At 49.3% G+C, this 15,830-nt stretch overlaps 1 protein-coding gene across 2 annotated transcripts in view; it reads right to left on the bottom strand.

Annotated features, from left to right (window-relative positions):
• LOC139588599 (collagen alpha-1(VII) chain-like) overlaps nucleotides 1-10,079 on the bottom strand; it is a 123,204-nt gene extending 113,125 nt beyond the window's left edge. Inside the window, exons 1-3 of one of the 2 annotated variants that reach the window (XM_071424199.1) lie at nucleotides 10,039-10,079; nucleotides 9,737-9,932; nucleotides 3,279-3,531 (exon numbers count right to left, since the gene is read on the bottom strand). The gene's annotated coding sequence lies outside the window, so the exon portion shown is untranslated. Of the gene's footprint in view, nucleotides 1-2,624; nucleotides 2,634-2,747; nucleotides 2,886-3,278; nucleotides 3,532-9,736; nucleotides 9,933-10,038 lie in introns of those variants that run through there. The other variant, XM_071424201.1, reaches the window with a different exon arrangement.
• Nucleotides 10,080-15,830: the final 5,751 nt, after the last annotated feature.

The raw sequence follows: 15,830 nt of genomic DNA, 5'->3' as shown, positions 1-15,830 counted from the left end.
CTTGTGATAAATTCACTATCATTCTACTCAAACTTTCACGGCCTGTAATCCTTCACATAAGGTTGGGAATTGTTTTTTCCAAGGGCTCAATCAAAGGCACAAGGGGGGTCTGGGCAGGGCTCGATCCCTCCAGGGCAGCCAGAGGAATTTCCTGGGTTCCCACACCCTGGGAACCTCCTGGGTTTGGGGCAGGGGAAATTCTCCCAGCTGCTGTTTCCCTGGCTCCAGATTCGCGTTTGCTGGGATAAGGCCATGGAAGGAGGCAGCAGGGAGAGTTTGGGCATGGAATTCCCACATTGCCATCTCCTGACCCAACGCCCCATGGCCAGGTAGGCACTGGATGGGCTTTAGAGTCCCCTTCCAACACAAACCCCTGAGTGATTCCCTGATTTCTGGGCAGGAAATGGGAGAGGCTGATCCAGAGGCACCCCCTGCCCAGTCAGGAGGAGATCCCCCAGGCCCTGAGCTGGAGCCAAGGGTCTGAACCCAAATCTCTGACTTTTCACATTAATTTAATTATTAATTCCACGGGAAGGTGAGGCCTGAGGTGAGAACATCCCACAGCTTCAGCACCACCTGCGGATCCCAAATCCCAAAGAGTCCCACTCCATCCACCCATCCGTCCGTCTGTCCCCTACTCCCCGGGTTTTCCCACTCCAAGACAAGCCATGCTTGGGAAAACTGAGTGAACCCAAAAGGACCAAATGACACCCAAAAAATGACCAAATGACACCCAAAAATCCAGTGATCCCAAAAAGGACCAAATGACACCCAAAACCCCAGTGATCCTAAGATTCCAGTGATCCCCAAGATGACCAAATGACACACAGAAAGGACCAAATGACACCCAAAAATCCAGTGACCCCAGAAAGGGCCAAATGATACCCAAAAAACCCAATGATCCCAAAATGCCAGTGATCCCAAAAAGGACCAAGTGACACCCAAAAATCCAGGGATCCCAAACATCCAGTGACACCCCCAAAAGGACCAAATGACGACCAAAAATCCAGGGATCCCAAAAGTCCAGTGAACCCAAAATTCCAGCAACACTCACTAAGGACCAAAATCCTAGTGATCCCAAAATTCCAGTGACACCCAAAAAGGACCAAATGCCACCCAAAAGGGCCAGGACATGTCCCCATATCCCTGTGCCAACCCTCCAAACAGAACCTCCAGCCCTCCCCGAGGATCCTTGGAGCTGCAGGAAAATTGGGAAGCTCCAACATTCCCCCGTCCCCTTCCCGGTGCATTGACCACAGGAAGCAATTCCTGCAAATTCCACCCCAAACCACAAAGAGCCTCAAAGACTTCTGAGACATTCCAGGAATCTTCTCCTGGTGGCTGATTTCCTCCTCTCCCAGGAATGAAAACCATTTCCCGGCAATTCCTGATTGCAGCAGAATTCCCGTTATTTTGGGGCCATGATGGAGAGCAGCCAAAAAAAAAAAAAAAATTAAAATTGTGAATCAAAATGGAATTTGTGGAACATCATTCCAGAATCCACAGGGAATTGTGAGGGGATCTCAGTCCCCACCACCACTGGTGCTCCCGGGGCAGGAAAAGCTGGATTGGGAAAGGAGCAAATCCACGGCTGGGTGTGGATTCTGAATCCATTTCCATGATCAAACCTGCAGCAGGAGAGGAGAATTCCACCCTGGAATTTGGGAGTTCCCCAGCCAGGAATGGCCCCAGACCAACTCCTCCTGCTGCTTCTCCCACATCCCACCAAAATATCCGTTTTGTTGGAATTACGGCCATTCCCAGGGGATTCGCTGCATTGTTGTTGTCCCAACTTTGATGCAGGACTTGCTTCACGCAGAACAAGGGAGCTCAGAGGGAGAATCCATCTCCTCATCCCACTGGTGGAAGTTTTCTGGGATCAGATCCTGCCCACTCCATGCTCAGACCCCCTGGATGCATCAAAGGAGCAACAGGAATTGGATTCTGCCCAAAAACACCTCAAAAAACCCCAAAACAAAACAATGGAACTCTGGCAATGCCGACAAGGCTGAGGGAGCATTGGGGCAACGCCCTCGGGAACCTGGTGGGATTTTGGGATTTGGGACTGAGTGGCACTTGGGTGCCCCCTTCCAATCCTGGGTACTCCGTGATGCTCTGGAATCTCCTTCCCAGCTCTCCCTGAGCCGTGTCCCACCCGGGCTGGGGAAAAGTCATCCCAAAACTCCAATCCCAGGCAGGTCTGGGGCCCCTCAGGCCCTTCTGGGGCAGCACCAAGGGATTGAGATCCTTGAGATTTGATAATTTGAACCAAGGGGCTCAAATTGTGCCGTGCAGGGGGAATCTGCAGCTGCTTCTGCCTCCTCATTCTCTTCATCCTCCTCATCCTCCCCATTGGGAGCTGCTGCTCCTCAACCTCTTCTTCCTCCCCCATCTCCCCATGTGGTGCTTCCTCATCCAGAGCTGGTTGCTTCTCATCTTCCTCTTCCTCCCCTTCGGAAGCTGCTGCTCCTCATCCTCCTCTTCCTCCTCACCCGGAACTGCTGCCTCCTCATCTTCATCTTCCCCCAACAGGAGCTGCTGCCTCCTCATCTTCATCATCTGGAATTGCTGCCTCCTCATCTTCCCCATCCCTTTGGAAACTGCTGCCTCCTCATCCTCCTTACCGTTCTTATCTGGAGCTGCTGCATCCTCTTCATCTTCCCCATCAGAAGCTGTTGTCTCCTCATCCTCCTCTTCCTCTCCCCCATTGGGAGGTCCTGCCTCCTTATCTTCTTCATCCTCCCCACTGGGAGCTGCTGCCTCCTCATCCTCTTCATCTTCCCCATCAGAACCTTGCCTCCTCATCCTCCTCTTCCTCAGGAGCTGCTGCCTCCTCTTCATCTTCCCCATCAGAAGCTGTTGCCTCCTTCACCCTCCTCTTCCTCAGGAGCTGCTGCTTCCTCTTCCTCCCCATCGGAAGCTGTTCCCTCCTCATCCTCCTCTTCCTTCCCATCGGAAGCTGCTCCCTCCTCCTCCTCCTCTTCCTCCCCCATCGGAAGCTGCTCCCTCCTCATCCTCCTCAGTTTTCTCATCCGGAGCCGCCGCTCCTCATCCTCCTCTTCCTCTCCCTTGTGGGAGCTGCTGCTGCTTCCTCTTCCTCCTCTTCCTCCCCCGGCCCCTCTCCCTCCTTCCCCTCCGCAGTTCTTTAACTGCAACCTGAGACTGAAGAGTGGCAGAAAAACCCAAAAAACCAACCAAACAAAAAAAAAAACCCAAACAAACCCAAAGCCAAACCCCTGGAGACGGACAAACAGACGCAGACAGACAGACAGACGGACCGTGCTGCTCACCCGGCGCCGGTTTCTCCCCCTTCCCAGGAGCGTCCCGGAGCTCCCTGCACCGGGAATCCTGCGGCGCAGAAACTTCCAGGGGCTGGGGAAAAGCAGGAAAGCAGGAATTCTGAGGCGGGAGGAGGGGCTGCTCCAGGCGGGCTCCCCCTTCCAGCTGCGCTTCCTCACCTGGGACAGACGGACGGACGGACAGACGGACGGATGGAGAGAACGGGGCAGGCAGGGGATGCCACCCCGCGCGCTCCGGGCAGGAATGTGGGAATGGAAACGGGGGGGAGAAAGGGAGGGAAAGGGGGGGGGGGAAAGAATTAAAACATTTTTACCTCGTGGGCATAAAACGATGATAAAATAACTGGGATGTTTGCGAGGGAAGGGGCCGGAGCGGGGAAAGGGGGAGAGTTCGTTCCCAGGGAGATGAAAAACTCCAGGTATCAGCACCTGGAGAGGGTGGAAAACAGCGGGCTTGGGGGGAAAAAGTGATTTATGGCAAAATGTGGGAGCCTGACGTCGCTGGGGGGCTGGAGTGGGGGCGGCACAAATGAAATCCTGATTCATCTCCTCTCCCCACAGCAGAGATTTCCATGGAATTGTCTCCTGGATGGGGAACTGGAGGAACTGGGCAGGGAAGGGAGCGCAGGTCCAAACGTTTGGGAAATGACCCCAAAAAGGACCCGAGCGCCACACGTGGCTCCGTGGGGTGGGGACAGCGCAGCGACCCCAAAGCTCCGGGCCAGGTGGGCAGGGAAGGAGTGGGACACATTCCATGGAAATTCCGGGGGAGGGAGAGCAGCTCCCAACAGGATCCCAGGAATTAATTGGAATTCTCACTCTCCTGGGACCAAACAGGATCCCGGGAATAAATCTGAATTCTGAACCCCAGCTCCAAACAGGATCCCAGGAATAAATCTGAATTCTGAACCCCAGCTCCAATCAGGATCAAGGGAATAAATCTGAATTCTTCCCTCAGCCCCAAACAGGATCAAGGGAATGAACCTGAATTCTCACCCCAGCTCCAAACAGGATCAAGAGAATAAATCTGAATTTTTCCCTCAGCTCCAAACAGGATCCCAGGAATAAATCTAAATTCTCAACCCCAGCTCCAAACAGGATCCCAGGAATAAATCTGAATTTTTACCCCTCAGCTCCAAACAGGATCCCAGGAATAAATCTGAATTTTTCCCTCAGCTCCAAACAGGATCTCAGGAATAAATCTGAATTCTCCCCTCAGCTCCAAACAGGATCTCAGGAATAAATCTGAATTTTTCCCTCAGCTCCAAACAGGATCTCAGGAATAAATCTGAATTCTCCCCCCTCAGCTCCAAACAGGATCAAGGGAATAAATCTGAATTCTCCCCTCAGCTCCAAACAGGATCCCAGGAATAAACCTGAGTTCTCACCCCTGGCTCCAAACAGGATGCCAGGAATAAATCTGAATTTTTACCCCTCAGCTCCAAACAGGATCCCAGGAATAAATCTGAATTTTCCTCCCTCAGCTCCAAACAGGATCTCAGGAATAAATCTGAATTCTCCCCTCAGCTCCAAACAGGATCCCAGGAATTAATTGGAATTCTCACTGTCCTGGGATCAAACAGGATCCCAGGAATAAATCTGAATTCTCCCCTCAGCTCCAAACAGGATCCCAGGAATTAATTGGAATTCTCACTGTCCTGGGATCAAACAGGATCCCAGGAATAAATCTGAATTCTGAACCCCAGCTCCAAACAGGATCCCAGGAATAAATCTGAATTTTTCCCTCAGCTCCAAACAGGATCTCAGGAATAAATCTGAATTCTCCCCTCAGCTCCAAACAGGATCTCAGGAATAAATCTGAATTCTCCCCTCAGCTCCAAACAGGATCTCAGGAATAAATCTGAATTCTCTCCTCACCTCCTGCAGCCAAATCCAGAGCTGCATCCCAAGGCAGCTTCCAGCCACCCCTGCAGCTCCCACCACACAAACAGAGGAGATTTCGGCTTAGTTAAAAAATAAATAAAAATCAGGAAGAATTAGAGACCCCCCCCATCCCGAAATCCCACAGTTTTCCTGCTCAGAGCAGGGGAGCTGCAGGGAGGATTTCCGTGCCCGCGGTGCTGGGAATTCCAGAGCTGGTGAAGAGCAGATCTCACCCTGGTGGGTCCCATCCCTCCCTCAAGATCCCCTGGCCAGGAGCTAAAGGGGCCAAAAAGGTCAAGGACAGAGGAAAAGGGAGAACCGGGAGCCTCCAGGGTGAGCGGGAACGTTGGCTTGAGATGGAAAAAAATTCCAGGGAATCCCAGCCCCACCCGGCTGCAGGTGAGGCCGAAGGACCGGCAGGGCCCCGTTAATAAATGAGAGCCTCAAGGAGCTGTTAAAAGAGATTTAAATCACCCATCAGCTCCCAGGTGTTCAAACATCCAGGGTTTGGAGCTTGGGAGAGGTGGAATTTCGCTCTTCCCTGCAGGGAAGTCACTTGAGCCGACGTTCCCCCACTCCAGCAGAAGATCCCAGGAATTAACTGATTCCTGCCCAGAAATACCCACGATTTTTCCTCCCTTTCAGATCATTTTTGCCTCCAAGCTCTCCAGGATTACCCCAGTTTTAGGGGTTGCTGCTGATCCCAGGTTTCAGAGGAGCACTCCATAAACTCAGGCTTAACAACTGAGCCTAATTAAACCCTGCAGAGCTCCCAGAGCCCTGAATGCCTCGTTAGGGAGCTGAATGGGCCTAATTGCAATTGGAGCTGCATTCAGCAGCTGACTCCACTCCCAAACCCGGAGTGGGGCAATCAGGAGGTTTTGTGCAGCTCCAACGCAGTTCCTGACAGGATTGGGGCTCCCAAAAATGCTGCAGGATGAGGAATTCTGGTTTTAACCCAGGTCTAGAGGGGTTTAACCCTGCAGGGGTTGGGAGGATGTGGAGATGTGGGACCTGGGGACACCCAGGAGCAGCAGCAGCACCTGGAGAGAATCCAGAGGGACCCATGGAGCTGCTCCAGGGCTGGAGCCAGGCTGGGAGAGCTGGGAATGTTCCCCTGGAGAAGGGAAGGATCCAGGGAGAGCTTCCAGCACATTGCAGGCCTGAAGGGGCTCCAGGAGAGCTGCAGAGGGACTGGGGCCAAGGCCTGCAGGGACAGCACCCAGGGAATGGCTCCCAGTGCCAGAGGGCAGCCAGGGATGGGATCTTGGCAATGAGGAATTCCTGGCTGGGCTGGGATTGCCAGAGCAGCTGGGGCTGCCCCTGCACCCCTGCAATGCCCAAGGAAGGATTGGAGCAGCCTGGGATGGTGGGATTGCAATGGGATTGAAGGTCCCTTCCCAACCAAACCATTCCAGGATTCTGGGATCAAGGAGGGTTTTTATGGAAGGACTTTTATGGAAGTTGGGGATGGAAAAGGGAAGGGAGACCCTTCCTGGAGTCCTGAGGTTCCCAGTGAAGCCCCCGGATCCCAAAATCCCTTCCTAGAGAGGAGTCGGGGTGGGGATGGATCCAATCCCAGGCTGGGGGAGCTGGGAATGGAGGGAATTCCCTGGAGAGGGAGACTGGGCTGGGATTTTGGGAAGGGATTCCCAGAGCAGCTGGGGCTGCCCCTGATCCCTGCAATGTCCAAGGTTGGACCCTGGGGCTGGAGCAGCCTGGGACGGGGGAGGTGTCCCTGCCCATAAATGTTGGGATTGGTGACTTTTCCCCATGGATCTGGGCTCAGGCCATGTGGAATTTTCATGCTGGGCTCTTGACAGGTGTGATGGGAACACCTGGAGCTGAACAATTCCCTGCTCTTATTCCCAAAGCCTGGAGCCAACCAGGCTCCATCAAATGCCCAGGGCAGGGGCGAAGAACAAAACGAGTTCTTCAATTGTCAAAACCAAAAAAGCCCAGAGGAGGGGGAACACCAAACTCAGGCCAAACGCAAACCACAAAAATAAACTGTGCTGAAGCAAATCTGGGAGGTTTCCAAGCCAGGCTCCTCAGCTCCTGGAGCAATCAGGAATATTTGGGAACGATCAATGGGAGCAAGGCCAGGCAAACAATGAGGAGCACTCACCACTTCCGGGAATGCCAGCCCCTCTGGAGAGGGAAGGGTTTCCATCTGCGGGAATTCTGGTTTCATATTGAGCTAAAAGCCCTGGCAGCCACTCCTCACCCATCAGATAAAAGCTGGGAGAGGTCCAGCAGCGCTTTCTGATCCCAAAGCACCTCTGGGAAAACACCCGGAGGGCCCCCAGCCCTGTTTCTGTCCCATTGTTCTTCCTGAGGCCCTGAAAACAGCAGGGGAGATCCAAAAATGACTTTTTGGGATGAGAGATGGGACCAAGAACAGCTGGAGTGAAGATGCTCCATGAGGTCTCACAGCCCTGTGGAGCTTTGAGGGTTCCCAGCTCATGGGATGGTTCTTATCAGCCCCACTTCAAGATGAGGGCTCTTGTTTGATAAATTTGGCCCCCAAAACAAGGGAGTGGCTTTTGCTCCGGTCCAAATTTGTGTTCCCAGTTGTTTTCCTTGCTGGACTCTCCCACTGTGCTCCATGGAAACCCCAGCAAAGGTGGTTTAGAATCCCAGAATGGGTGGGAAGGGACCTCAGAGCCCCTGCAGTGCCACCCCTGCCATGGCAGGGACATCTTCCCCTGTCCCAGGCTGCTCCAGCCCCAGTGTCCAGCCTGGCCTTGGGCATTGCCAGGGATGCAGGGGCAGCCCCAGCTGCTCTGGGAATCCCAGCCCAGCCAGGAATTCCTCATTGCCAAGATCCCATCCCTGGCTGCCCTCTGGCACTGGGAGCCATTCCCTGGGTGCTGTCCCTGCAGGCCTTGGCCCCAGTCCCTCTGCAGCTCTCCTGGAGCCCCTGCAGGCCTGCAATGTGCTGGAAGCTCTCCCTGGAGCCTTCCCTTCTCCAGGGGAACATTCCCAGCTCTCCCAGCCTGGCATTGGATCCATCTCCTCTCCAAGACATTCATGGACCCAGGGCCTTCACTTGGAATATCAGCAAACCATGAAGGGTCTCCCTTCCCTTTTCCTCTCTTTTCTCTCCCCATTTCCCATAAAAATCCCTCGGGATGGACTCTGAGTGTCCCAAATCCCAGAATCCCAGAGCAGTTTGGGTGGGAAGGGACCTCCAAGCTCATTCCAGGGACACCTCCCCTATCCCAGGCTGCTCCAATCCTTCCTTGGACACTGCAGGGATCAGGGGCAGCCCCAGCTGCTCTGGGAATCCCTTCCCAAAATCCCAGCCCAGGCTCCCTCTCCAGGGAATTCCCTCCATTCCCAGCTCTCCCAGCCTGGGATTGGATCCATCCCCACCCCGACTCCTCTCTAGGAAGGGATTTTGGGATCCGGGAGCTTCACTGGGAACCTCAGGACTCCAGGAAGGGTCTCCCTTCCCTTTTCCATCCCCAACTTCCACAGTAGTCCTTCCATAAAAAGCCTCCTTGATCCCAGAATCCTGGAATGGTTTGGTTGGGAAGGGACGTTCAATCCCATTCCAATCCCACCATCCCAGGCTGCTCCAATCCTTCCTTGGACATTGCAGGGATGCAGGGGCAGCCCCAGCTGCTCTGGCAATTCCAGCCCAGCCAGGAATTCCTGTTAGGATATTCATAATTTTAAATAATGTTAATATTGCCGAGATTAAAAGAATTGGAAAGGGAAAAGAATAATGGGAATAAAATAAAATAAATAATTTTTTAGGCATTCTTCCCTGCATTTCCTGAACAGACCAAGGGTGGCCTCTCTCACCAGCCCTTCCTGGGGTTTGGATTTTGCTTTTCCATGGGATGAAATTTGTGGCTGTTCCGCAGGGAATGAGGTGGCAATCAGAGGGATAAAATCCCAATTTCTGCCATGGAACAGCCTCAGGCTGAGCCTGTTTTATTTGGAATGAAAATAAGTGGAGGAGGATAAAAGTGGGGCACACAAAACTGTCCCCTCATGGTGACAGCGACACACAGCAGCCATGGCACAGGACCCCAGCTGCTGCCAGCCTGGAATTCTGATTTATCCAATGGAAAAACCAGCCAGTGGTCCCTGAAAATAACCAGAGCCACTCCTGTGGGTGAGGCTTTAATCCTCCCCTTCAGATTTTATCTTCCCTGTAAATATTAAACTGCAGGATTTGATTTAATGCAAGGAGGGAGGCAAATTATCCCTGAATTTCCATCATCCTCCTGAATCCAAGTGTCCCAAGGAATATTTAAGGAACCTCACAGATCTCTTTTTAATTTTTTTGTCCCTTTCCAGATATTTTTTGCTCCAAGTCGGATTTACCAGCCTGGAAATTCACGAGAAGCAAAAACCCAGTGACAAGAAAAGAACAAATCTCATTTTTTCCCCTTTGCAGTGTTTTTTTTTATTTTTGCACAATTCCAATCAGACCCAGAATCCCAACCTCATCTCCTGTCCTCGCTTTGGAGGGCAGGGACTACAACAGAGTTTCCCCCCCTCCATTTTTCCAGAGATTTTCCCCATTTTTCACTCACCTGCTCTGCGGGGGACAGAAGGGGAGCATCCAGAATTCAGCATTTTTGAGATGTTTCACCCTCAGATGGAAAGGGAGCTGAGCACCCCGGGACACGCCGAAAATCCTGCGGATTCCAGGAAAAATCAAGGAGCTGGGAGCGAGCCCTGCTGCCTCTTGTGCTGCCAGGGAGCTGCAGCTGTGCCAGGGAAATATTCCTGCAAAAGCAGCAGATGTTGGGAGAGAGGGATGAGAAAAAGTCATGGGAGGAGGTCGGGGCTTGTTCCTCCAGGGATAACGGGAGCGGAAGAGCAGGAAAAGCACCTGGAGAAGCTCCATCCTCCCATAATCCAGGGATTTCCTGGATGCACCTTGGAGTGTGTTTCCATTCACCACCCTGCAGGAACTTCTGGGAATATTTAAATTTTTTAGCCATTAATTTTTTTTTTTACCTTTTCCAGGTCCTGTGGTGATGATTCCCACAGGTTTTTATCCCACTTTTTATCTCCTCTCCTTGGTTTCCAACCTCAATCCTTGGTTTAAATTGTTGCCACTCCAGGGAAATATTCCTGCAAAAGCAGCAGATGTTGGGAAAAGCCATGGGAGGAGGTCGGGACTTGTTCCTCCAGGGATAACGGGAGCGGAAGAGCAGGAAAAGCACCTGGAGAAGCTCCATCCTTCCATAATCCAGGGATTTCCTGGATGCACCTTGGAGTGTGTTTCCATTCACCACCCTGCAGGAACTTCTGGGAATATTTAAATTTTTTAGCCATTGATTTATTTATTTTTAACCTTCTCCAGGTCCTGTGGTGATGATTCCCAAAGGTTTTTATCCCACTTTTTATCTCCTCTCCTGGAGGTTTCCAGCCGCAATCCTTGGCTTCGTTTGTTGCCACTCAATTCTCGCACGAGGGGAAATCCCAAAATTCCTGGAAGGAGGTTTTGGGTCAGGTCTGTTCTCCCAGGAATCTTGGGATGGGATGAGGGGAAAGGGGCTTGAGTTGTGCCAGAGGAGGTTCAGGTTGGATTTTAGGAAAAATTCCTTCAGGATGGATTTTGGGAAAAATTCCTTCACTGACAGAGTGGTCAGGAACTGGGACAGGTTTTCCAGGGAAATTGTGGAGTCTCCATCCCTGGAAGTGTCCAAAAAAAAAAATTGGATGTGATGCTTGGCAACGTGGTTTAGGATATTCAGGGTTGGACTTGATGGTCCTGGAGGCCTTTTCCAACCAAAACGACCCCGTGATTCCATGGTTTGGGTTGGTAAAATCTGGAAGAATTGCTTGGGAATGCCGTCAGTGCCTGTGGGGCTGGAAAAACCTGGAAAACCCACAGGAAAATGGGATTCCCTGGAGGCTGAGCTGCAGGGAAACCCTGGGAGCCAAGGGGGAGAAGGTAATTTATGGGAAAATTGAGAAATTTATGGAAAAATTGAGCAATTTATGGACAACTGGAATAATTTATGGAAAAAGAAGTAATTTATGAAGAAATTGAGTGATTTATGGAAAACTGGAGTAATTTATGGACAACTGGAATAATTAATGGAAAAACGGAGTCATTTATTAAGAAATTGAGTAATTTACGGAAAAATTGAGTAATTTATGGGAAAATGGTGTAATTTATTTAAAATTGAGTAATTTATGGAAAACTGGAACAATTTATGGAAAACTGGAACAATTTATGAAGAAACTGAGTAATTTATGGAAAAATTCTATTAATTAGGAGTGTTTCAGAATGAAGGTGTGAGGGTCTGCTGGCTCCAAGGGAAAAGGGAAAGGAAAAGGTCCAAGGAATTGCTGGGTGTGGCACTCAGGTCGGGAAAAGTTTGAATTCCCAAATTTTCCAAACCCCACCACGTCCTGCAGTGAACTGAAACTAAAGTTTGGTTCCATGAGGACAGGAAGAGTCAAATTCCCAAATTTTCCAAACTGAAGTTGGGTTCCATGAAATCAGGAAGAGCTCGAATTCCCAACTCTTCCAAACCTTCCATGAGGTTGGGAAGAGCTCGAGTTCCCAAATTTTCCAAAAAAAATTTGGTTCCATGAGCTCGGGAAGAGCTCAAACTCCCAAATTTTCTGAACCTTCCATGAAGTCAGAAAGAGTTCAAATTCCCAAATTTCCCAAATCCTCCACATCCTGCAATGAACTGAAACTCAAGTTTGGTTCCATGAGGTTGGGAAGAGCTTGAATTCCCAAATTTGGGAGGCAAAAGCAGAAAAAGTTGGAGAGAAATTTATAAAAAAAGACACAAAGCACAGAGAAAAACATTTTAGGGATGGTCCCCTTGGATCCCACTGAAGGCCAAAATTCCAAATCCAAACATATTTGGATATAGATGGCTCTGATTTGCTTTCTGGACAAGGAAAAAAAAAAAAAAACAGTTAAAAATTATAAAAATCTCTTTTTCTCCTCTTTGCACGTTTTTAGGCATTTTTAATGGAAAAGATTCCCATCAATCACCTCTGGAAAGTCTCTTGCCTAAAGCATGGAGAGACAAATCTGATTCAGGGAGGTTTTCCAAAGGGAAAAGCACTTCAGCTTGGAGTTTTTCCAGCTCATTTACAGGGATGTCAAATTTAACAACCTTAAGGAAGGGGGAGAGGGTTTAAAACAACAAAAAAAATTGAGTTATTTCAAATTTTCCCCCAAAATATGCCTGGAGTTTTTTAGGTTTTAGTATTTTTGACAAGTTCCAACACACACAGGCAGTTGGAGCAGCAAGAAAAAAAATTGGCATTCATCCCTCCAAAAAAAAAAAACCCAAAAAACCAAAGAAAACCCAAAAAACCCAACTTGGCAGAGGAAAATAAAAGGAATAAAAAATTTGGGGGAATGTAAAAATTGATAAAAAGAAAGGAGCTGGGAAGTTTGAACCAGGGAAAAAAATCCAGGAGTAAAAAAAAAATCCCCTGTATCTCATGGAAAATGAAATGTTCGGGATGGCAGGAATTTCTCCTCTCCATCCAGAGAAACAGGGATAATTCTGGAAAGCTCCAAAAATGAGACACATTTTAGCAAATAATTGGAATTCCTGGGAAAAAAATTCTCTGGGAAAAATCCCTCTCTGCTGAGGAGGGAGCAGCAGGAAGAGTTGGGGGAGCTGGAGGTTTTTGATGGGATAAATAATCCCAAAAATGGGACAATTTAAGGAGAGGAGACTCAGCCCTTCAAAAACTCCTAAAATATCTCAGGGGTTTATTTTGGTTATTTTTAAGTGACGTGATAGAACACAAAAATGGGGAATTTAAAGCAAAAAAACCCACAAAATCTTCCCAAGAGTGGAAGGAAAAACTCCTCCAGCTGCATAATTCCAGGGGTGGAAGTGGGAAATTCCTCTGGAATTCCTGCTGGGCACATTCCCAAAAAAGGTGAAGGAGCTGAGATGGGACATTTTGGGGCTGAGGGATTTAGGACAGGAGGTGCCTGTCCCAGCAGGGCTCAGGGTTGGATCAGTTTGGGATTCAGGCACCCAAAAGGATTTCATTTGTCCCCATAAATACTCACCCCTGCCACAGCAATAAAAACAATGGGGAGAATTCCAAATTCCAGGATCTGTTCCCTGGTTTTCCCTCATGATGGGGCTGAGTCTCCGTTTGTGTCCTCAGCTGGGCTCTGCTGGAATCCTGGAATGGTTTGGGTGGGAAGGGACCTCAAACTCCTCCAGTTCCACCCTCTGGACACTTCCCACCATCCCAGGCTGCTCCAGCCTGGCCTTGGACACTCCAGGGATGCAGGGGCAGCCCCAGCTGCTCTGGCAATCCCAGCCCAGCCAGGAATTCCTCATTGCCAAGATCCCATCCCTGGCTGCCCTCTGGCACTGGGAGCCATTCCCTGGGTGCTGTCCCTGCAGGCCTTGGCCCCAGTCCCTCTGCAGCTCTCCTGGAGCCCCTTCAGGCCCTGCCAGGGGCTCTGAGCTCTCCCTGGAGCCTCCCCTTCTCCAGGGGAACATTCCCAGCTCTCCCAGCCTGGCTCCAGCCCTGGAGCATCTCCATGGGTTCCTCCAGATTCTCTCCAGCTGCTGCTGCTGTAGGATCCAGCACTGGATGCAGAATTCCAGCCATGTCAGTCTCTTTTTCCTTTTGCTTCCATCCCTGCCCAGCTCTCCCAGCCAAGACCACTTCCACCTTCATCCCCACTCTTGGGAGTTGCTCCCTCCTGCATGAAACCAACCAAGTTTTCCCAGAATTTCCTCATCCTGGGGTACAGAATCCTGCAAAATCCTTGAGCCTCTTGAGTGGCCTCAGCGATTCGTTCTCCTCCTACTTCCAGGAAATTTTAAACTTTCCAGTGCAGGAATTGTATCTTTATTTGGATGTTGTCTTATATATCAAGAGTTCTCTTATCATTATGGTGCAAGGATTCCACACCGCCAGAGTTTTGTACCTCCTCGATGTTTCTTGCAGGCAGCTCCTCCAGCACTGACTGTTCCTGGTCCTTGCAGTCACCATCTAACTCCAGTTCCCACCAATCCACTCTTTTACACCTCTGTTCCTATTGGCTACAGGTGTGGCCTGTTAACATCAGGCCTGCTCCTCATCTTTAGTAATTGGTTCAGCTGCAAATCTTTAGGGGATAAGATTACATTCTATACAATATTCTATAGAATGTAATAATGAATAATTCTATATATTACGTTCTATACCACCTTCATTTACCCATACTGTATGCCCCTACAATTCCCCCTTTTTCTTTTAATTAAAGACTTGCAGCATTACCAGGTGTACATATTCAAATAAATCACCATTATGACATATTCATATATTTCATTTAGAACTGAGAGTTATGCAAATGTTCAAACAGCATATTACAGCACAGATATATATACATATATATATATTTCTAAATGTTCAGTCCTATAGCTTTTCCCAATTCACAAAGCACTTATCTTCAGAGTCTTTTACACTCATATTTAACAAACACCAAGAGCCGTAACTGATATATTTTGCCAGTAGTTTAGTACTCAAATCCTGCTTCCCTGAACCCACGGGGTTATATGGTCAAATCCTGCTTCCCCGAATCCACAGGGTTATACGGTTTAGTCCTGAATCCACAGGGCAATAGAGTTTAGTCCCAAATCACATCGGGATCACCACTTGTTCTCTTATCATTATGGTGCAAGGATTCCACACCGCCAGAGTTTTGTACCGCCTCAATGTTTCTTGCAGGCAGCGCCTCTAGCACTGACTCTTCCTCATCCTCACAGCAGCCAACTGACTCCAGTTCCCACCAATCCGCTCTTTTATGCCACTGTTCCTATTGGCTACAGCTGTGGCCTGTTACCATCAGGCCTGCTCCTGATCTTTAGTAATTGGTGCAGCTGCAACTCTTTAGGAGATAAGATTGCATTCTGTACCACCTCCATTTACCCATACTGTATCCCCCTAAAATACCTCCTTTTTCTTTTAATTAAAGACTTGCAGCATTACCAGACCTACATATTCAAATAAATTAACATTATGACACATTCATGTATTTCATTTAGAACTGGGAGTTATACAAATGTTCAAACAGCATATTACAGCACAGATATATATACATATATATATTTCTACATGTTAGTTCAGTTCTATAGCTTTTCTTTACAAAGCACTTATCTTCAGAGTCTTTTACACTCATACTCATGTTTACAAACACCAAAAGCCGTAACTGATATATTTTGCCAGTAGTTTAGTACTCAAATCCTGCTTCCCTGAATCCACGGGCTTATATGGTCAAATCCTGGTTCCCCGAATCCACAGGGCAAATAGAGTTTAATCCCAAATCACATCAGGGTCACCACTTGTTCTCTTATCATTATGGTGCAAGGATTCCACACCGCCAGAGTTTTGTACCGCCTCGATGTTTCTTGCAGGCATCTCCTCAAGCACTGACTGCTCCTGGTCCTTGCAGTCACCATCTGATCCCAGTTCCCACCAATCCACTCTTTTATACCACTGTTCTTATTGGCTACAGCTGTGGCCTGTTAACATCAGGCCTGCTCCTGATCTTTAGTAATTGGTTCAGCTGCAGCTCTTTAGGAGATAAGATTACATTCTGTACCACCTCCATTTACCCATGCTGTATCCCCCTACATTTGGATTCTACAGAGCTGAGGATACAGGTGGATGATAAATATT

Source organism: Agelaius tricolor, unplaced genomic scaffold (genome assembly GCF_023055355.1).
Source record: "Agelaius tricolor isolate 1412-34295 unplaced genomic scaffold, bAgeTri1.0.p SCAF_3, whole genome shotgun sequence".
Classification (NCBI taxonomy): Eukaryota; Metazoa; Chordata; class Aves; order Passeriformes; family Icteridae; genus Agelaius; species Agelaius tricolor.
Note: the sequence above shows the minus strand (reverse complement) of the source record. Positions and strands in the feature narration are given on the sequence as shown.